This window comes from Stegostoma tigrinum, chromosome 6 (assembly GCF_030684315.1).
Source record: "Stegostoma tigrinum isolate sSteTig4 chromosome 6, sSteTig4.hap1, whole genome shotgun sequence".
NCBI lineage: Eukaryota > Metazoa > Chordata > Chondrichthyes > Orectolobiformes > Stegostomatidae > Stegostoma > Stegostoma tigrinum.
In genome coordinates, this window is record NC_081359.1 from 37,095,933 (window position 1) to 37,119,832 (window position 23,900).

The window sequence follows — 23,900 nt, forward strand, 5'->3', positions numbered from 1 at the left end:
GTGACCCAAACATATAGTTCAACAGCTGCATGTTTACTGCATGTCGGACACAATTTTATAGAACATAGAACATAGAACATTACAGCACAGTACAGACCCTTCGGCCCTCGATGTTGTGCCAACCTGTCATACCGATCTGAAGCCCATCGAACCAACACTATTCCATATACGTGCATATGCTTATCCAATGACGACTTAAATGTACCTAAAGTTGGCAAATCTACTACTGTTGCAGGCAAAACGTTCCATTCCCTTACTACTCTCTCAGTAAAGAAACTACCTCTGATATCTGTCCTATATCTTTCACCCCCTCAATTTAAAGCTATGCCCCCTCGTGCTCACCGTCACCATCTGAGGAAAAAGGCTCTCCCTGTCCACCCTATCTAACCCTCTGATTATTTTATATGTTTCAATTAAGTCACCTCGCAACCTTCTTCTCTCTAATGAAAACAGCCTCAAGTCCCTCAGCCTTTCCTCGTAAGACCTTCCCTCCATACCAGGCAATATCTTAGTAAATCTCCTCTGCACCCTTTCCAAAGCTTCCACATCCTTCTTATAATGCGGTGACCAGAACGGTGTGCAATGCTCCAAGTGCGGCCGCACCAGAGTTTGTACAGCTTCAGCATAACCTCTTGGTTCCAGAACTCGATCCCTCTATGAATAAAAGCTAAAACACTGTATGCCTTCTTAACAACCCTATCAACCTGGGCGGCAACTTTCAAGGATCTGTGTACATGGACACTGAGATTTCTCTGCTCATCTACACTGCTAAGAATCTTACCATTAGCCCAGTACTTTGCCTTCTGGTTACTCCTACCAAAGTGCATCACCTCACACTTGTCTGCATTAAACTCCATTTGCCACCTCTCAGCCCAGCTCTGCAGCTTATCTATGTCTCTCTGCAACCTACAGCATCCTTCATCACTATTCACAACTCCACCAACCTTAGTGTCGTCTGCAAATTTACTAACCTATCCTTCTACGCCCTCATCCAGGTCATTTATAAAAATGACAAACTGCAGTGGACGCAACACCGACCCTTGCGGTACACCACTAGACTATCCTGGTCTCCAGGATGAACATTTCCCATCAACTATCACCCTCTGTCTTCTTTCAGCAAGCCAATTTCCGATCCAAACTGCTATATCTCCCACAATTCCATTCCTCCGCATTTTGTACAATAGCCTACTGTGGGGAACCTTATCGAACACCTTGCTGAAATCCGTATACACCACATCAACCGGTTTACTCTCATCTACCTGTTTGGTCACCTTCTCAAAGAACTCAATAAGGTTTGTGAGGCACGACCTTCCCTTCACAAAACCGTGCTGACTATCCCTAATCAATTTATTCTTTTCTAGATGATTATAAATCCTATCCCTTATAACCTTTTCCAATACTTTACCAACAACTGAGGTAAGGCTCACTGGTCTATGATTACCAGGGTTGTCTCTACTCCCCTTCTTGAACAGGGGAACCACATTTGCGATCCTCCAGTCATCTGGCACTATTCTTGTAGACAATGAAGAGTTAAAGATCAATGCCAAAGGCTCAGCAATCTCCTCCCTGGCTTCCCAGAAGATCCTAGGATAAATCCCATCCGGTGCCAGGAGACTTATCTATCTTCACCCTCTGTAGGATTTCTAATTCCTCTTCCTTGTGAACCTCAATCCCACCTAGTCTAGTAGCTTGTACCTCAGTATTCTCCTCAACAACATTGTCATTTTCTAGAGTGAACACTTGAAAAATATTCATTTAGTGCTTCCTCTATCTCCTCTGAATCCACACACAACTTACCACTACTATCCTTGATTGGCCCAAATCTTACTTTCGTCATTCTTTTATTCCTTAAATACATATAGAAATCCTTAGGGTTTACCCTGATCCTATCCACCAACAACTTCTCATGTCTCCTCCTGGCTCTTCTGAGCTCTCTCTTTAGGTCTTTCCTGGCTACCTCATAGCCCTCAAGCTCCCGAACTGAGCCTTCACATCTCATCCTAACATAAGCCTTCTTCTTCCTCTTGACCAGAGATTCCACCTCCTTCGTAAACCATGGCTCCCACGCTCTACAGCTTCCTCCCGGCCTGACAGGTACATATTTATCTCGGACACACAGGAGCTTTTCCTTGAATAAGCTCCACATTTCTAAGGTGCCCATCCCCTGCAGTTTCCATCCCCATCCTATGCTCCCTAAATCTTGCCTAATCTCATTGTAATTGCCTTTCCCCCAGCTATAACTCTTGCCCAGTGGTATACACCTATCCCTTTCCATCACTAAAGTAAACAAAACAGAATTGTGATCGCTATCATCAAAGTGCCCACCTACTTCCAAATCTAACACCTGGCCGGGCTCATTACCCAGTACCAAATCTAATGTGGCTTCGCCCCTTGTTGGCCTGTCTACACACTGTGTCAGGAAGCCCTCCTGCACTCACTGGACAAAAAACTGACCCATCTATAGTACTCGAACTATGGTGTTCCCAGTCAATATTTGGAAAGTTGAAGTCCCCCACGACAACTACCCTGTCTCTCTCACTCCTATCGAGAATCATCTTTGCTATCTTTTCCTCTACGTCCCTGGAACTATTCGGAGGCCTATGCGGAGTAGAGAACTCCCAACAGGGTGGCCTCTCCTTTCTTGTTTCTAACCTCAGCCCATACTACATCAGTTGGCGAGTCCCCAAACATCCTTTCTGCAACTGTAATACTATCCTTGACCAACAATGCCACACCTCCGCCCCTTTTACTATCTTCTCTGTTCTTACTGAAACATCTAAATCCTGGAACCTGCAACAGCCATTCCTGTCCATGCTCTATCAATGTCTCCAAAATGGCCACAACATTGAAGTCCCAGGTACTAACCCATGCTGCAAGTTCACCCAACTTATTCCGGATGCTCCTGACATTGAAGTAGGCACACTTCAAACCAACTTCTTGCTTGCCGGTGCCACCTTGAGTCCCTGAAACCTTATTTCAGACCACCCTACTCTCAACTTTTTCTATACTCGGACTACAATTTTGGTTTCCATCCCCCTGTTGGATTAGTTTCAACCCACCCGAATAGCCTTGGCAAATTTCACCCCCAGGTTATTGGTACCCCTCTGGTTCAGGTGAAGACCATCCTGCTTGTAGAGGTCCCACCTACCCCAGAAAGAGCCCCAATTATCCAAGAATCCAAAACCCTCCCTCCTTCACCATCCCTGTAGCCACGTGTTCAACTCTTCTCTCTCCCTATTCCTCGCCTCACTCGCACGTGGCACGGGCAACAAACCAGAGACAACAACTCTGTTCGTCCTAGCTCTAAGCTTCCATCCTAGCTCCCTGAATTTCTGCCTTAAATCCCCATCTCGCTCCCTACCTATGTCATTGGTGCCAATGTGGACCACGACTTGGGGCTGGTCTCCCTCCCCCTTAAGGATCCCAAAAACACAATCAGAGACATCACGCACCCTGGCACCTGGGAGGAAACACACCAACCGTAAGTCTCTCTCGTCCCCATAGAACCTCCTATCTGTCCCCCTAACTATGGAGTCCCAAATGACTACTGCTCTGCTCCCCTTCCCCCTTCCCTTCTGAACAGCAGGGACAGACTCTGTGCCAGAGACCTGTGCCCCACTGCTTTCCCCTGGTAAGTCGTCCCCCCAACAGTATCCAAAACGGTATACTTATTGTTGAGGGGAATGGCCACAGGGGATCCCTGCACTGCCTGCCGGTTCCCTTTCCGTCCCCTTCTGTAACCCATCTGCCTTTTTCCTGTACCTGAGGAGTGACTACCTCCCTGTAACTCCTCGCAATAACCCCCTCTGCCTCCCGAATGATCCGAAGTTCATCCGGCTCCAGCTCCAATTCCCTCACGCGGTTTTCAAGGAGCTGGAGTTGGGTGCACTTCCCGCAGATGTAGTCAGCAGGGACACTAGTGGTGACCCTTACCTCCCACATTCTGCAGGAGGAACATTCAACTGCCCTGACCTCCGTTCCCATTATTCTAAATTCCCAAGACTGTTAAAAAATAAAGAATAAAAAATAAACTTGTTACCTTACCAATCAGGCACAGAACCTTTTTTTTGGTTTGAGGAGGAGGATGGGTGGGAGACACTACCGAGTAGTGTTTCGGGTAACGCAACCACACAAATATATTACCTCACTTACTCCCCAGTCCCATGTCCGCTCCTGCTCAGCGTAAGTTGTAGAAGTTCCACGAGAACAAATATTATTCATTTATTGGTCATTTGTTGAAAAACTTGACTGTAGATGCAGTTCTTTGTCCAGTAGCCAATTACATTGGAACTAGGCAGAGAACATGAATAATTCATCTGTGTTTGATTTATACCCCAAGCTTTAGTCTCTTCATCAAAAAATACACAAACCAGGCAGTAGAATATGCTGAAACACAAGGCTCTATGCCTGTATAAAGTTGAATTTTTATTTAGAGTTATGCAATAATCAACGATAACTTCAGTGGAAGATTTGGGAAAATTTCCAGATAAATGCCCTAAATATTGCACAATTTATTTCTCCAGGATTTCTGTGGATGAACATATGGCATATGACTGGGAGAATCCCTATGGAAATTCAGCTCATAATCTATGAATATTTTATATAAGTATCAGCCCACATAAGAAAAGAAAGACAATTTGAGGTGGTTTGTAAATTACAATTTTGTAATTACTGATTTACTTTCAAAGTGTCTGCTCTCCTTTTTAATTCACCACTTATCAGGCACTTCCAGTCAAGAAAGTCAAGATTAAAGAAATAGGAGATGTAATGACAAAAACTAACTATGAGGTCATAAAAAGGCATTTCAGAGATGTACTTTTGCAAATAAAGTCTTAATGGGAGTGCAGTTCACAATAATGTCAATAAAAATAAATTTAAGAGGTAATGATCATGCTGTCTTTGTCCTCAAGCAAAGTAACACATTTTTTTGTAAGGATATACAAAGATCTAATTGTGCCTTTACTAAGTTGAAAATATTCAATGTGTTTATTTTTATTTTCTAAATATATATTGATGAGTTGCTTGATCATGCACTTTTAGTGCGTTTAATCCAACAATAAACTGAATACCGTCTACAACTCTGGCAAGGATTCATCACTCACAGCATTTATAAGCAACTTCAATGCCAAAGGGCTACATAAGAGAAGGCTGCATTACGGAAGTCTTTGAAAATATTATTTGCATTCAAGAATTGCAAATTCTGCAATACAACTCCATTTTATAGACAGTAACAAACTAAAGCTAATGACTTAGCACCAGCGTTTCAAAACTACGTAAATAATGAATAAGGTATGCTTCTGTTTGACAACTTTCTGAATGATCTTCAATGCCTCCAGATCATACAAACAATGACTAGTGTAAAATACTCCATAGTACATCCAGCAAGTCCATCATGCTAAATTATTGCTAAACACAATAATCGTAACACATACACTTGCACAATATCCAATACTATTCCTAGCTCCTGGATGAAGCTGATACAAACTGAAACCAAATTTAAAAACAAAGCCTAGAAGATTCCCTTACACTTCCCTTAGGCAATAACAATGAGCATAATACATCTCTCTGACATATGGACTAAAAATAGAAATGGTGAACGGATTGGCCAAATCTATATAATAGGTAAGAAAGGAATGTCAATGTTATAAAACAGAAGCAAAAACAGAAATTGCTTGAAAAACACAGCAGATCTGGAGCTTCTGCAGAGAGAAGGCAGTGTTGTCATTTTGGGCCCAGTGATCTTTCTTTAGAACTGAACAACTGAACTAAGAATAAAATGTTTTCATATTAGGAATACAGGCAAATAACGAGTGTTATAAATTCTGTGGTTCAGTTTGTTCCCTTAGGTTACCTGATTTCTGACAGATATGTGATTCGGATGTCAATATTTATAGAAGGTATCGTATTAGTAGCCATATTGCAACTGTTGTGGCAAAATCAATGCCTTTTTTGCAGAATCTGAGTAGTGAAATCTATATATGATCTCTTTTCTCTCATATTTATTGGCAGAGTATTATGTGGCGATTTGAATGATCCTTGGCATTCTGTGTTTCATTCTCTTTACCTCCTCCTCCTGCAGGCTATTAGCTTGAGTGTAAGGCTACACATTAGTCTTTGTTACAACCTCCTCTATACTCTGTACCTCCCATTTAATTTTCTCCTTTTAAGAATCTTTTCAAAACCTATTCTTTGCCCAAGCTTTTGATTGTCTGACTCAGTAAACAAAATATGACTCACTGTCATTTCATCATTTTGGGATGTTTTGTTCCATTAAAACTGCTATATAAATACAACTTTCTGTTTTTAGTAAGTGGTACTTCAAGAGAAAAGGGTATGCCTACTTCATAAATAACCCAATAGCAGGATACAGTGTTAAAGTAGCAGCAGCCAAAAGCAAGTACAGTTAGTTGTAGAGAACATTGAATACAAGGATACCAAGAACATTTTGATACTGCATAAATCAGGGCAGTGCAATGACTCAATGGTGTGCACTGCAGCCTCAAAGTGTTAGGCACTTGGGTTTGATTCTGCCCTCTGGTGACTGTCTGTGTGGAGTTTGCACATTCTCACCATGCTTGTGGGGGTTTCCTCCAGGTGCTCTGGCTTCCATCCACAGTCCATAGACGTATGAGTTAGGTGAATTGGCCATGTATATATTGCCCATAGTCACCAGGGATATGCAGGTTCCATGGATTAGCTATGGGAAATGCAAGGTTATACGGGTAGGGTATTGAAATTGGTCTGGGTGGGATGCTGTTTGAAGGGTTGGTGTGGACTCAATAGGCTGACTGGGCTGGTTTCACACTTTAGTGATTCAAACTATTCTATGAAATCAACATATGATATCTCCAAAGACCTCAGTGTCGCAAGAAAAATTCTCACTATGGAACATCATGCTGTAGGAGCTATCTGGTTAATTTGTTCTCACCATCCTCTTTCCTGATAAAGATATACAGGGCCCACTTGGTTTAGTATGGTGAAGAAACCCTGGCAAAACTTCTGAAGAACAGTCATACCAGACTCTAACTCACTCGTTCACACCAGACATTAATTCCTTCTGTCTACAGCTCCTGCCAAACCTGCTGAGTTTCTTTAGCAATTGTTGTGTTTCTTTCAAATTGCCAACATTTGCAGAATTTTGCTTTTATGTGAGAGTGTTGCAGCTCCCTGAAGGCTGCATGAATGACATAAACTGTTTCTGTGAACCTGGAGTGAAATTGATGAGGTGCTCCTCATTCCAAGAGAGCTCCAGAGCTCCATCACCACTTACTGGCAGAATTTACATACCACTGTCACAAGGGAGTTATCTTCTTAAAGTAGCACAGTGTTTGATAAATGAAATCTCCTTGTGCTGACCCTAATTTATCAGGTAAATCCTAAAATACTTTTGGAAGTAAATCTGGAAACAGCTCTCCAAAATTATTGAGCAATCTTCAGATCATTAACTTATACAGGTAACCCATTTACATCACTGTTTAGACATGAGGAACCTTAACCTTTGAATTCCTTGGAGCTCGTTGTTTGTATTTCTGCTGACTCCCTCACTCTTTTCTAAGAAGTCATCAATTCTCTTTCATTTTCTATCTCGAGTTATTCCAATCAGCATGACTAAATTAAATGCCCAGCACAAATTTGAACTCTCAATGTTCTGCTGAAACATTTCCGGGTGATCCAACACGTAAATAGTATTCTAAAGATCAAAATATAATTGATCATAAATTCATCATTGGGTCTCTGATGAAGTGTTATAAATCTCTGTTGAAAACTTTACTTATCATAAAGTTTAAAAAAATGTTCCATTCTATCAAATGTATATTTTTATTATCCTTGAAAGCTGCTGTGCCTGGCATCCAGACAGGTTGCAAATGAAATATTAACACATGTTTTATGAGGAGTAAAATGGAAAAGTAGAGCTGTTTTGCAACAGTTGTACAAGACATCGATAATATCTGGAGTAGTGTGTTAAGTTTGTCCTGGCCTTATTTAAGGATTTTTTTCTGATTTTAGGATAGTCTAGAACTAGGGTACATGATTTAAAAATAAGGCATCTATCTTTTAAGACTGAGTTATAAGGAGAACATGTTCTCTCTGTGTCATCAATCAGTGAGACCAGTGGAGGCAGAGCCATTTTAAGGCACAGCATGATAGTTTTTAACTAACAAAGGAGTCAAAGGGGTCAGGGTTAGGCATGATTATGGAATTGAGTTCACCTCTGGATCAGTCATGACCTTATGAAATGGAGGAGCTGACTCAAGGAGCTGACTGGCTTACTCCCGCTCCTAGTTTGGACATACATGTGGATGTTGGTCTGTTTCCTTCTGCTGAATTGTTGTTGTTTAAAGGACATTATGACATTTTATGAGTCACTTAGCAGAATTTTTTCTGATCCTTGTTCCATTTCTTAGATAGAGAGCAAGATATCATGAATGGTGCCATAGGGATATTGTTAAAAAATGTTTAATTTGGAAGAGGTGCTGAAGGATTGTAAAATTGCAGAGCACTTTCTGGAACCTTTATATTATAATCAGAAACTCCACCAAAAATTGGACTAAATTTAGAAGCACTCAGCTCCAAATAGTTTGAGTTATAGTGTGAAGAGATGACCCCACTCATCAGTACTACTGTTGACTTCTTTCATTTATGTATAAAACAGCAGTGGACAATGGAACAATTTACTGGGTACAGAGTTTCAAAGTATCCTCAGACTTTTGGCAGAGATCCCTTCTCTCATTGCAGCAATTTGGTCTTTTCTTTGTTAACCACTTCATAGGTGAGTTTCAACAGCAGTGCCAGGCAATTTTTAAAAATGCCTTAAGTACTTATCCACTCATTTACATGGTTTTCTGTGCATTTCAAATGATGAACATCAAATAGCAGCAAGCCAAGGAGGACATGAAAGAAGTAATAAAATCAAGCTGCACCAGGGGAGGATGAGGGATAACTCAGCAAAACACATTTTAACAGGATTTTGAAAAGCATCCCATTCTTGCTAGCATTTAATAGAAGAGATTCACTGAAGAAAACCACATTTCATTAAATAAGCCTAGAAGGACACAATGTGCTGTGCAAGTGGCCTGCCAATCCTCATCTCACATGAGAGCTGCACTGTTGGTCTCTATATGTACTAAATTTATCACAACTGGACTCTTTCAGGCAGTAATGGCTGACTTTACCAGCATTGCCTAGTTTGTAGCACATTCCTCAATTGATGAAGTTATGGATATTCTAGTGGGTAAACAAAATGACCTGCTATCACAGGAAAGAATCCAGAACAGTTCAAAGGTCTAAAGGTTGCAGATGGTACCGTATTAATAGACAATGGCTTTTTAAAAATATTTTGGGAATAAGTAGATACATTGAATTGAATTAGCTTTTTGTCACATGTACTTAAATGAGTAGAGTGAAAACTTTACAGTCACTGCATTACAGAACCATCTTTGATACTGAGGTAGAGATATTTAAGATAGGAGGAAATCAGACTACAATGGAGAGAACATGCAAACTTCACACTGACAGTCACCCAGGCCTGGGATCAAACCCAGGTCCATGTTGTAGTTTTAACACAACTAATGAAGGTGAATGCATCTATAATAGGGATTGTGACCCTGATCTGCTTCAGCAGTTGTCCTAGTTCTTATATCAGATGAAGACCCCGAATGTACATAAGGTGCTCTATTAACCTGAAATAAATTACATATTCAATAAAGGACACATGCAAACTGCCTGCTGTATTGGCCCATTCAATACTCATTTACTTGCCTGGAAATGAATGCTTTGTGCTCCATTTCCTACACCTTTATACCATGTAACAAATATGCAGAAGCATTGAGGACTCTTAGAAGGGCAGGAACACCTTAATAAAGATCAGCACTTGATTCCTTTTTCTGCCTTGTGCCAAGTTTCTCCAATCACAACATTCCTGCAAAAACCTGTTAAATTTTTATCTAGAACAAATATAAAACTATGATGCAATCTCACATAGTACATTTACACAAATAACTCTGCAGCATATTGCTTTCAGAAAATATTAATATTTAAGATTTGTAGAATACTGAACATGTTGGGTTGGATTTTCCAAGCAGTGGCCATTTCAAATAGACAGGGGATCTGTTCAGTTTCCCCTCAGAAATGTGGAAGAGTCCTTCCATTTTTTTTTATAGCATAGGAGAGACTGAGAAAAGCAAGCCATGATTTTACAACAACCAGCTGCTGTATTCGGACAGTTAAAGGTTCTAATAGATACTTTGACAGCTTCTATCAAACCGTAGGTAAGTGTGATGTTTGAGTGCTGGGACAGTAGGATATCAGATGGAAAACATGACAAATGGGTCAGGAGGGATAGAGTGCCAGAGAAGTAGGGTGGCAAACGGATAAGATGCTAGGTATATAGGGTGTCAGCTGAGAATGGTCCAGTTGGAAGAGTGTAGGCTGTCTGAGGTAGGATGCCGTGTGAATGTGTGTGTGTGTGTGTGTGTGTGTGTGTGTGTGTGTGTGTGTTGGGGGGGGGAGGTAGTGGTGGTTGGATGCCAGGTTATTAGCTGGGGCTTGGGTTTCCATGGGTATGATACAAACTATGTGGGATAGGATGCTAAATTCGTATGGTACCAGTTGAATTCATTGTTTGTTGGATAGGAGTATGGTACCTGGTGGTTAGGATGCTAACTGGCTGAGTTGCCAAGTGGAAAGGTAAGGGATGCAGTGTTTAAGGGATTTTGGGTTTGATGGGGAGAAATCTGACCCAACAGGTGACAAGGAAGTGAGTGTCGGATCTGGGAGTCTCAAGTCCAGAGACAGAGGATAGGGTAGATTGGATCAATTCCAACAGTACTTGGGGGTGAATTTAGGTCAGTTTTGATCTAGTTCTGACTGGTGGGGCTTGAGGGATTGGATCCTGGGGGAGTGGATGGGATTTGAGTCTGAAGGGAGATATGAGTAATGAGGTAAATGTGGGATGTGTTAAATACTTACTCAGGAGTTATGAATTTAATAGCCCTTACATTTCCTGCATAACTATTTTACTTGCTCGGAGGAATTTTCAATTTCTCAGGCAATTCCTTAAAAGTTTGTCATGATGAGGGTTCCACAAGTTCACCTTCTACCATTTTCTGTCTTAAGGCTAGCACTGTAGAACTTTATATGTTCAGAAATGAATAATCAAATAATCAAGCAGCAATGATACATGATATATTGGGTGTATCTGACAGACATTAGTCATGGATAAGATTCCTTACTTAGAGCACTATTTGTATCTTTTATCTCCACTAAGTTTCATTCCTTGAAGTGTGTTGATATGATTTCAGCTAGTCGGAATTATAGCATCTTAATGCACATAAAATACCCTTAAACTAAAAGCGTATATTTGAATCAATAAGATGTTCAAAATTTAGTTAGTCTGTCATGGCATGTTAGTGTGGATGTCTAGGCACATTTATTAGCCATCCCTGGTTACCTTTGAGAATGCAGTGTGAGTTACTTCCTTGAACTGTTGTAATCCACATAGGGTTAGTGTACCAAAGGCATTGTTTGGAAGATACTGTCCAGGCTGTGACACAGTGGCAGTGAAGGAACTGTTGTGCAGAGCCAAACATGGTTGGCATGTGGCTTTGAGAGGAATTTGCAGATGGTGGTGTTCTCTTATGTCTGCTGCCCTTGTATTTCTGAATGGTTCAAGTTGCAGGATCTGTTGTTGAAGAGGCTGTGGTGAATTCTTGCAGTGAAGGAGGGAGTGAATGTTTAAAGCATTGAATGAGGTGGCCATTCACACACACTGCTCTATTTTACATGGTGTTGGTTTTCTTGCATGTTGTTGGAGCTGCATTCATCCTGACTTGGGCCTTGCATACAGTGGACAGGCTTTGAGGTGTGAAGAGGCGAGTTAACCACCACCTAATTCTTGGCCTCTGACCCAATCTTGCAGCCACGGCACTTTTCTGGTTGATCCAGTTATGTTTATTGTCAATTGGAATGCCCAGTACATAGAACATAGAACATAGAATGTAGAACAATACAGTGCAGAAAAGGCCCTTTGGCCCTCAATGTTGCGCCGGCCTGTGAACTAATCTAAGGCCATCCCCCTATACTATCCCATTATCATCCATATGCTTATCCAAGGACTGCTTAAATACCCCTAATGTGGCTGAGTTCACTACATTGGCAGGCAGAGTGTTCCACGCCCTTACCACTCTCTGAGTAAAGAACCTGCCTCTGACATCCGTCTTAAATCTATCACCCCTCAATTTGTAGCTATGCCCCCTCATTCAAGCTGACTTCATCATCCTCGGAAAAAGACTCTCACTATCCACCCTATCTAATCCTCTGATCATCTTGAATGTCTCTATTAAATCCCCTCTTAGCCTTCTTCTCTCCAATGAGAACAGACCCAAGTCCCTCAGCCTTTCCTCATAAGGTCTTCGCTTCATACCAGGCAACATCCTGGTAAATCTCCTCTGCACCTTTTCTAATGCTTCCATATCCTTCCTGCAATGGGGCGACCAGAACTGCATGCAATGTTCCAAGTGAGGCCGCACTAGTGTTTTGCACATATCATATGTGATATCATATCTGATAGGGATGTTTGATAGATGTTAATCTATGTATTGAACAAGCAGTTGAAATGGGCTATTTATACTATGTGGTCACTAGATTACATCAACAGATGTTTGATGCATGCAGCCACTACCCAAACAGCAGACCCTGAGCACCTTCCAAACTCACAGCCATGACCATCGAGAAGGGGAAGGAGAAGACCATCTAGAAGGGGAAGGAGAACCCAGATACATAGGAACGCCACCACCGGGTTCACCTCTGAGCCATTCACCATCCTGATTGGAAACATAATGAGGGTCCTTCACTGTCAGATTTGCGAGAAGGCAGAGTGGAGAAGCATTGTGTGCAATAATGATATCAGAGTCACATGATCATGTAGCAAGTTCTCAAGGGAGCAGAAGTTCTAACCTTTCATGAAGATAATTTATGTATAGATCAAACTTCTTTTTTGAGGGAAGAGTAACGATGAGTTGAAGTCATCAGCCATTCACTCTGACTCCTACTGTCAGGAATCATTAAAGTCTAGTGTCCTTGTGCCAGATGGTGAGATAAGAAGTTGTGGATTAATAGGGTGAGATATCCAATCAATGAGGCTGAAACAAGCAATAGCCCTCATTGCTCACTAGTTGGAATCTCATTGTGATGCCTGGAACTTTGTTTGAGATTGCAACAAGTTGCTCAAACATTGAGAAAGGCCTCACTCCATTTCTCACTTGATTCAAACAAGTTGATTCCTCACCATCACCCACAACATTCACGTCCCTCCAAGATTTATTCAAGCTCCAACTGTGGCTGAACGTAAGTTTTTAAATATTCATTACAACCTGCTCTTGTTTTTTCCTCTATTTATCAAGGTCAGGATACTGTCTGTTGCTGTATTCAATATATCTCTGCAACCTTTACTGATGTAAGTACACCTTGGCCCGGGTTTCTGTCTTTGTATCTTTCTCTCTTGTCTCTGGTGCTAGCTGCATTTCAGAATTGTGCTCTTTGTTTTAACTTGCCTGTCCTGTTTTTTTTTCTCCTATCAAAATATACCACTTCACACTTTTTTGATTTAAAATTCATTAGCCACGTGTCTGCCAGCCACCTTATGTCGTCTGGAAATTTATCATTGCTCTCTTCACAGTTCATGACTCATCAAGCATATTCAGTAGCAGCAGTGTTCACCATCTACAAAATGCACTGCAGAAATTCACCAAAGATCCTTAAACAGCACCTTCCAAACTCACAGCCATGACCATCTAGAAGGGGAAGGAGAAGACCATCTAGAAGGGGAAGGAGAACCCAGATACATAGGGGCACCACCGCCAAGTTCACCCCTGAGCCATTCACCATCCTGATTGGAAACATGATGAGGGTCCTTCACTGTCAGTTGATCAAAGTCTTGGAATGCCCCCCCCCCCTCCACCCCCACAGCATTGTAGGACCATCACCACACATGGATTGTAGTGTTTTAAGAAAACAGCTCACCACCCTTTCTCAAGGGCAACGAGGATGGGCAATAAAAGTTGACCGAGTTAGTGACACCCACATTCCTTGAGTGAATATATAAAAACTGAAAACTTTCCTCCTCTTTCCAAGTGCAAATAGAAAATTGTATATCTTCAAGCTGTTTGATTTTTTATTTCTGATCTTGAGCATTTACCCTTCATTTGTTCATTCCTCAGTTTCTTATCTGCCTATTCACTGCAGGCAATGTGATCTAATATTTGACATAGTTATCAACCTATTCAGAAAGACATTAATTTAAATAGGAGTCATTATATTGCCGCTGCAATATGATTATGAAATTAAAATATTTCCTTCACATCTTCATAATGGTTGAATTCAGCTGTAACAGAGCAATTCACATGGTTCCATTCCTCATGTCAAATTGTATTTACAGTTGTTACTAGCTGTAGAATACACTATCAGGCCAGTGTTATTTGCAGTATTCTATCACTTTTTAAATAGTCCTTCTTTAGATGGCTGATTTTTCTTTGTATTTTCCTCTATGCTACAGTTTCTGGGTATTTTGCCCACACAACCAGGAAAACAAAATAAATGTTTGGTATTAATAGTAATGCAAATGCGTTAAAATGTGGAGGGCTGGTAGAATAAAAAGTGAAAACAATGATTTGGCAGCTGATCTTACACCCTATTTGCTTTCCTTATGCCTTGAAGTTAGTGGAAAAGAAAATTGAGTCCCTAAAATAGATGGTCACTCGTTGACACTATTTTTTCTGCTGCCACTTGAGATGAATTCACCCATTGAATGTCCCTACTCTCGTAATTTTAGAAATCTGAAATGAAAATATATCATCAGACCTAAAAACAAGAAAAATAAGCTAATGTGTCAAGATAGTAATTTAAAAAAAACAAATATTACAAATTATTTTACAACCAACGTTAGTTGGATGCACAGTCCCATAGTAATTCAAGACTTGTCATACAGTTTGACAAGGCCCTCAAGCACCTTAAAGTTCCAATAATACTCAATCTCAATGAAGGTCTCATGTCATGAAGTAAGGCATTCAGGTGCCTGCTTGCAAACATTTTTGATCTGCTCAACTTTTCTGAGAAGACAATACATTCCCATGTCAAATTGTCCCATGACAAAAGTCCCTGAAGTCAGCTTGGAGAACAATAAAATGCAGAGACATGATTGTGTCTCTGTGATTTTTCGATTCCATGAGCAACAAATTATTTTTACATCCACTAATGTCCAGGATGTGTACTGTGATGTTTCATGCTTCATGTGCTCTCCGTTTGTATCTGGATTATGAAACAAGAAACTGTTCAATCATCTTATTGCTTGACACTTCTCATTGAACAACAATTTAAAGTATGTGTGTGCACATATTTATTAATAAACTGCTCCCAAAGTTTGCAAAATCAATCTGAATTACAAAGTGCATTACAAAAACTTTCAAAGAAAGACAAAGTTTTAATGGCTCGACTTCTCTTTTTCTCTATTTCTTCTTGTTCATCAGTGTGAGCCAGGTCCCACACATCTTCAGACATGTGATTACCTGAGGTTGGCCTTCACCAATTTCTGAGTGTAAAACAGTGGTATTCATCCTTCAAGTCATTCACTGTGGTATCAGTGGAAAAACAATGGAAACTTCAGAAATATGTTGCAAACAGTGAATGAGACCCTGCAGTGTCTTCTAAATACTTCCAACATGATTGTCTGTAAGTAATTTCCTGACAGTTTTAAAAACAGCCTCGTTTTGTCTACACAGGCTATTTTAAAAAAACATCACTGTTTTGATATGGCACACATGGTGACATGGGACTGCTTTTGTGTCTTCCAGTATCCAAGAAAACTCAGAGGGAATGTCAATGTTAGACCTCTACAATGCATCAACTGACCCCCTTAATAACTATGTATTTTTTTTTCATTATGTGATCATAATTTTTGTAAGGATTCTGTATCTATGTTGGTTCTTAGACAAGTGTAGCGGTTGCCCAATTGGTTGTGCTCCTCCAGACAAATTATTTTAATTACTTGATTCTTTTGAAGATTTTCATCTTGCATTCCTGTGGACATTTTACAAGAACACCAATATTTAGAAATGGAAAGAGCTGGGGATGCTGGAATCAAAAATAAAAACAGAAATTGCTGTCTGGCAGTATCTGTGGAGAGAAATCAGAGTTAATGTTTAGGGTCTAGTGACCTTTTTTCAGAATTCTATAGCTAATACAAACAAAAAAACAATATTTAATAATTGTCCCAACGAGTGAAAAGCTTCAAGTAAATGTCTTTCAGCAATAGTCAACACCACAAAGTGACTTTTCTTATATTTGATTCTCCCTGTATTCTGAAGAAAAAGCTAATAATATGCTATGAATTGATAATATAATGCTTTATTCTCATAGCACTGATGTCTATTTGGCATAAAAATCGTTGCATTATTGTTGAAAATTAGGGTCCTCCTTAAAACTCAAATTATTTGAGCATTTTGAATTTAGCATTTTCTGTGCAGTCTGAGGGTTACAACAGTAACTAGTCTTCAGCAAACATAAACATATTTCTAATATATGAAAATAAAGGAGAATTTATAAGGATGACAGAGATTATACCTAATGCCAAAGATTTATCAGCTGCCACACAACTCTATCATCAATGCAGTATTTTGAAAAATAGGATTTTTTTTCCTAAGTGTGAATGCAAGCTAATTTTCAGTTGAAGGTGGGAAAGTTGACAACTAACATCCTAGCTTCATGAATAGCTGCCAAAAGTCATTGGCTGAGAAGGTTAAAACAAGTGATTGACGCAACAAAAATGGCCAGTCTCCAAAATAGAATATATCAACTGGAATAGGTAGGGAGAGGCATGTGAGAGGCATTACTTCAAATGAATGAGGGTATCGGGGAACATTTCTTGAGAGTATACTTGGAGATATCCTATATCAATCCAAGGGAGGGACAAAATCTGTTTCCACAAAAGCCTTCTTCACTTCAAAAATCCCTCAGCTGATCCTCCATTCTGCAGAACAGCTTCAGGATCACTGAAGCGGTCTCAGCTGCCATGGCAATAATTGTTTCTTGAACCAGGACACTAATGCGTTACATCTCAACTGTTGCTTGACAAATTCAATCAGTTGTTACAAAATTGATACAAATTATTGACAACTCATAAAAAGTAACTGTGATTGTGAACTGTCCCCAAAGTCAACGTTATGCAGTTTTGAAGTCTATGGAGCACTCAAGAAATGTTTGACAGTTGAACTTAAAAGATTAGGAGAAAGTGACTACTTGTGATATCAGGGTGGAATTTTATCAAGTGTAATTTCAAGCATCTCTAAGAAAATTGAATGCAACAAAATTCAGGGGTGGGGGGATACTCATCAAATATTGGAGAAATATCTAACACAAAAGAAGATGTTTGCAGTTGTTAGACACCAATCATTTCAGCTCCAGGACTCTGCAGTAGAAATTCCTCAGGATTGTGTCCAAGCATCGACCGTCTTCAGCCATTCATTGCAAGATCACAATTGGGAATGTTTGATGATGATTGCACAGTGACCATTTGCAACTCCTTAGACTCTGAAGCAGTTCATTTGAAGTAATTCCTGTACAACATTAAGGCTTGGTAATTCACATGGCAAGTAACATTCATGCCACAGAATGACCAGGCAATGACCATCTCCAACAAGTTAGCATCTAACCATTTCTATTTGGCATCCATTTATAACTTCTAATGATAATCAATCAAAGGAATCATTGTGAATCATCCCACTATCTTGAAAGACAGTGGTAGCTCTTCAGGCAGCAAGATAGATTATTGTTTGTTACACATGTAGATAATTAACCTTGTTCTTAATTTGACAGTAAAGTGACAGCAATGGCAGATACTGGCATTAACAACAATCAGCAACAGATTTGAACAATACATTGTCAACTTTGGCAGGGAATAAAAGGAAGAATATTATCTAAATGCTGAGAGGTTGTGAGGTTCTAAGATGCCAAGGGTTTTGGCTGCCCTTGTACATGAATCAAAAACAGTTAGTATGCATGTGCAACAAATAACTAAGAAAGTTAATTGAATGGTATTATTTGATAAGAGGGGAGTTGAATACAAAAGTAAGGAGATTATACTTCAATCATAATGTCACTGATGAGACTGCATCTGTGCATAGTTTTAGTCACATCATTTAAGGAAGAATACAAGTGCTTTGGAGGCAATCAACAACTTTACGAGATAAAACCTAGAAGTGGCTTGTTGGGTAATGAGGAAAGGCTAGACAAGCTAAGATTGTATCCCCTGGAATTTTGAAAGTCAAAGGCAACTAGATTAAAACATTTAAAATCCTAAATGGTTTGATTGCTCAGATGTGGAGAGGATATTTCCTCTTGTGGGAAATCTAGAACTTAAAATCATTTTGAGCCAGGTGCATAAATCATTGGGATTGAGTGGAAGAACAGTGGTGGTGTACTCTAAATGCAGGACCGTGTTCATATCTCTTTTGTCCTTTTTTTATGATTTTGTGTCCATTTCTCTTTTGTTCTTTTTCCTGTCTTTTCTAGGAATGCAAAATTGTATGATTGACTGCTGTTCTGATGTAAATTTTGCTGTTTCCTCCCTTTCTTGTGGTTAGACATAAGTGTGTTGCTCTTGATTAACTTATTGGCTAGGTATTCTATTTACAAAAGAATATTAGACAGAAGGTGTTGAGCAATGATTACAGTGTAACTTTTAAGTTTAAATGAGTGCATTTATTCTTATGATTGTAAGCTCAAAGAAGTGCCATACATTGATATATAGGAGGAAACTTTAGTTCAAATTATAAAATATACGATCACTATGCTATATAAGAGTTCATCTGCACATCACAATTCACCAGTGAATACTTATGAGCTTCGCCTATAGTACTAAATAGCAGTCTGGATTAAAATAAGGTGGATTCACATATGAGAATACATGTATAAATGCAGAACTTGATCCTCGGAAATATCATTGCTACTACTTATCCTAAGCTCCATTAATATTCTTCATTCTCCATCAAAACAGATGTTTTCCAATGCTCCCTATTAGTATTTTTAAATGAAATTCTCTGGAAGTATTCTGTAAGTTTAGTTCCGTAGTTATCCAATCTTCCTACTTCACAGTTTTTTTTGCCAAATCTCAATGCTCTTTTTTTGTCCAACTATAAGAATTCTTCCAAAGTTTTAACCAAAATGAGTTCTGAGGAAGGGTCACGTGACCTGAAACGTTAACTCTGTTTTCTCCTTCACAGATGCTGCCAGGCTTGCCGAGCTTTTCCAGCAACTTTGCTTTTGTTCCTGATTTGCAGCGTCTGTAGTTCTTTTGGTTTTTAACCAAAATGTTTCAGCTGTCAAGCCTATCAACATATGTTCTGACCTGTAGCCAAAACCTGGCTTCTGCAGCTGTTAGTGGACCATTCTCCTTGGCAAAAAAAAATCTCTGTCCATTTTTCAATTACATAATGAAAAAGGACCTCAATTAGATTTTCAGTGAAATAAATTTTATGAATTTGTCAGAATAAAAGGAACATACAAACTGATTGTAAAAACTTCAGAAATATGAGGAAAGAAGAGATTAGTGAAGACAAACGGAGGCCTTGCAATCAGGAACAGGGGAAGTTCAATGAGGAACAAAGAGATGACAGAACAATTAAATGCATGAAAACTAAGTGTAGAGTTGGATGAACACAGCAGACCAAGCAGCATCTTAGGAGCACAAAAGCTGATGTCTTAGGACTAGGCCCTTCATCAGAAATAAATAATTGCATGCATTGTTTTATTCTTCACAAAGGAGAGTAAAAATAATATCCAGAAATGGATAGGAACAGAGGGCCTAGTAAGACAAGAACTTAAGATAATTTGTATTATCAGACAATGGCTTTGGGAAATTGATTGATTGATAATGTATGTCCCAGAATACGTAAAGAACTGGCCTTAGAAATAGTGGATGTATTGATTGTCAACTTTAAAGAAACTATGGGCTCTGGAACAGTTCCTGTAGATAAAAAGTATTGTGAATGTAACCACACTCTTTAAAATAAAAGGTGAAAAACAAACAAGGAATTATAGATTGGTTAGCCTGACATCTGTAGTAGGGAAAGTGCCATAGTCCGTTACAAAAGATGCAATAGCAGAGCACTTGGAAAACAGTGATAAGATTGGAAAGATTAAGCATGGATTTATGAAAAGGAAATCATACTTGACAAATCTACTGGAATTTTTCAAGAATGCAACTAGTTGAGTTACAGAGTCACAGGGTTCTAAAGACACACAGTAACAAAACAGACTGTTCAGTCCAACTTATGCTTGCTGATCGGGCATCCTGTATACATCTAGTGCTATTTGACAGTATTTGGCCCAAATCCCTCTAAGTTCTTCCGATATAGATACCCATCCAGATGCCTTTTAAGTGTTGTAATCATATCAGTCATCACCAATTCCTCTGGCAGTTCATTGCATAAACTCATCACCTTCTGCATGAAAATGTTTTCCCTTAGGTCCCTTTTATATATTTCCCCTTACATCTCTTTTATATATTTGTCCACTCACATTAAGCCTATGCCCTCTGGTTTTGGACACCCTCACCCCAGGGAAAAGCCATGTCTATATACCCTATCCATGATCATCATGACTTTATAAACTTCTATAACGTCACCCCCGCAACCTCCAACATTCCAGGGAAAATAACTGCAGCCTATTCAGCCTCTCCCTGTAGCTCAAACCCTCCAACTCTGGAAACATCCACACAAATCTTTTCTGAGATGTTTCTAGTTTTGCAACTTCCTTCCAACAACAGGGAGATCAGAGTAGCGTAAAATACTCCAAAAGTGGCTGAACCAATGTCCAGTACAGCTGCAAAATGGCCTCACAACTCCTATACTCAGTGCACTAATCAATAAAAGCAAGCATATCAAATGCTTTCTTTACCATCCTTTCAACTTGTGACTTCACTTTCAAGGAACAATGAACCTGCACTCAAGGTCTCTTTGTTCAACAACACTTCCAAGAACGTTACCATTAAGCGTATAAGTCCTGCCCTGATTTACCTTTCCAAAATGCAGCTCCTCATATTTAGCTAAATTAAACTCCACCTACTAATCCTTGGCCAATTGGCCCATCTGATCAAGATCCCATTGTATTCTGAGGTAGCCTTCTTTGCTGTCCACCACATCTCCAATTTTAGTGTCATTTGCTGACTTACTAACCAACCTCGTATGTTCACATCCAAATCATTTATACAAATGTCAAAAAGCAGCAAATCCAGCACTGATCCTTGTGGCACACCGCTGGTCATCAGCCCCCAGCCTAAAAGCAACCCTCCACCACTACCCTCTCTCTTCTCCCTTTGAGCCTGTTCAGTATCCAAATATCTAGTTCTCCCTGTATTCCATGTGAACTAACCTTGCTAACCAGTCTACCATGAGGAACCTGGTGGAATGCCTTATGAAATCCATACAGATCATATCTACCACTTTGTCTTCATCAATCCTCTTCATTATTTCTTCAAAAAGCTCAATAAAGTTAGTGAGAAACAATTTCCCATGAACAAAACTATGTTGACTATTCCTAATCAGTCCTTGCTTTTCCAAGTAAATCCTGTCCCTCAGGACTTCCTTCAACAACTTGCCTCCCATTGATATCAGGCTCACCGATCAATAGTTCCCTGGCTTTTCCTTACCTCCTTTTTTAAATATTTAGCCAATGTTAGCCAACCTCCAGTTTTCCAGCAGCTTATCTGTGGCTATCAATGATAGAAATTCAAGAGGCCCAACAATCTCTTCCCTTGCTTGCCACAGAGTTCTTCGTACACTTGATTAGGCCCTTGGGTTAATAAGAGATTAGCATGTAAACTAAAGCAGATGGGATTAGAGGTCAAGTACTGACATTGATACAAAGCTGGTTAACAGACAGAAAACCAAGAGTAGGAATAAATGGGATAACACAGTGTAGAACTGGAGGAACACAGCAAGCCTGACAGCATCAGAGGAGCAGGAAAGTTGACGTTGCGGGTCAGGATCCCTCTTCAGACCATTCTGTGTCCCTCCAGCTCCACACTATGTTACCTCTGACTCCAGTATCGGCAGTTCTTACCATCTAGGAATAAATCGGTCTTTTTGCATTGGGTGGCAGGTAATGACTAGTAGGGTACCACAGGGATCTGTGCTTGGACCACATATATCCACAATACACATTAATGATTTAGGTGAGGCAACTGAATGTAATATCTCCAGATTTGCAGATGACATGAAACTGAGAATGTGGGTGAGTTGTGAGGATGATGCAGATAGACTTCAAAGTGATTTGGAAAAGTTTGAATGAGTGAGCGAATACATGGCAGACAAAATATAGAGTGGTTAAATGTGAGATTTGTTAGCATATTGCTAGCAAGAATGCAAAGACAAATTGCTATCTGAATGGCAGCATTCTGGGAGATGGAGAGGTGCAACAAGAAGTGGACAATATCTACTTCTCAATCAATACCATATAATCAGATGACCTTTCTGTTATCATACTGCTAATTGTTCAACTGAAGCTTTCGAAGGAAGTTCAACATAATATGTGAAAAGTAAAAAGGGAGACACTGGGGGTCACAGTGAGAAATTGGGAAATGGCAGTAAGTGAGCGTCTCCTTCACAGAGCTGGTGCGGACACAATGGGCCAAATATCCTCCTTCTGCAGTGTAAAAGTGCTGTGATAAAAATTCTCTTGGAGTTTGCTATGCACAAATTGGCTATCATGTTTCCTACATTGTACAGTGACTACACTTCTAAATTAATTTATCACCATAAGACATAATAGGACATTTGATAGTAATGAAAGATGCTACATAAATGTAATTATTTTTAGATACAGCAGGTCTGATATTTTCTTTTTTGGAGAAGCTTGGCTGTGTTTACCATATCACTATTACAACCATCACAGGGTTATCTTGGCCACAATCCTGAAAAGGAAGTCACCATCAAGCAACCATTGTGAACAACATTGCAGGTTGTTTTATTTTACGTATTGCTCCAATGCAGTGTTATCCCAATAGCTAGAAGACTGGTTGAAGAGCAGACCAGCAGAATTCCAGGTAAATGACTTAAGTGGCCATTTTTAGACGTTAATTTCCCTGATCATTTTATCCATTCTCCATGCAGGGCTATGGCTGGAGATTTGCAAAGCCCTCACAGAATTTTAAGCCCACAATTATTTAAATTCTGTTGGTTGGTTTTAAGTAATAGTTTATCTTAAGTTGTACTGGCATGATAGGCAGCATTGAAGAGTGAAAATACCTGCTAGTTATTGCATTTCTAAGTTTAACTTAGAAATTAATGTTGCAACTTGATAAGATTTAGATATATTTCACTTCTTTTGCAAGTAGCCCTGTTGTTCATTAGTCAACAATCTAAATTTTTCAGAACATTGTTCAGGACCATCAAACATTGACTAATTTAGGCATCCTACATGAAACTCTACACATGAAAAGCAGTATTGACTAGATTAGGAAAGATTCATCTGGGTACCCTTTAACTGAGATAGACTATACGTTGGAATTCCCAATACAGTTTTCTATATGATGTGTTAGAATTAACATTCACATAACCTGTGGCTTGATAGTTCCATCATGATTAGAAGGCTTAAGGCAATTCAGAGCACATTTCACAGTGCCCAGAGGGTAAAACTAGATTGCCTCAGGGAGCAAATGAAATACTGGATTTTGAAATCTTGCTGGTCAGAGCTATTTTGGATTTAAATCAGATTGACTGGCAAATTTTCAGGGAGGAGCTGATTTGATTAAATTTTACTGATTTGGGGCAGAACTTTCATCAAACTAAGATGAGGCTGATATGTTTTGGGAACAACTTGACATATTATCTGAAAATGTTATGCTGGGAAGA

The 23,900-nt window shown here is 39.6% G+C and overlaps 1 long non-coding RNA gene across 1 annotated transcript in view; it reads left to right on the forward strand.

Annotated features, from left to right (window-relative positions):
* The first annotated feature begins 15,635 nt into the window (after positions 1–15,635).
* LOC125453047 (uncharacterized) overlaps positions 15,636–23,900 on the forward strand; it is a 53,418-nt gene continuing 45,153 nt past the window's right edge. Inside the window, exon 1 of the long non-coding RNA XR_007247673.1 lies at positions 15,636–15,723. This is a non-coding gene — a long non-coding RNA (uncharacterized LOC125453047). The remainder of the gene's footprint in view (positions 15,724–23,900) is intronic.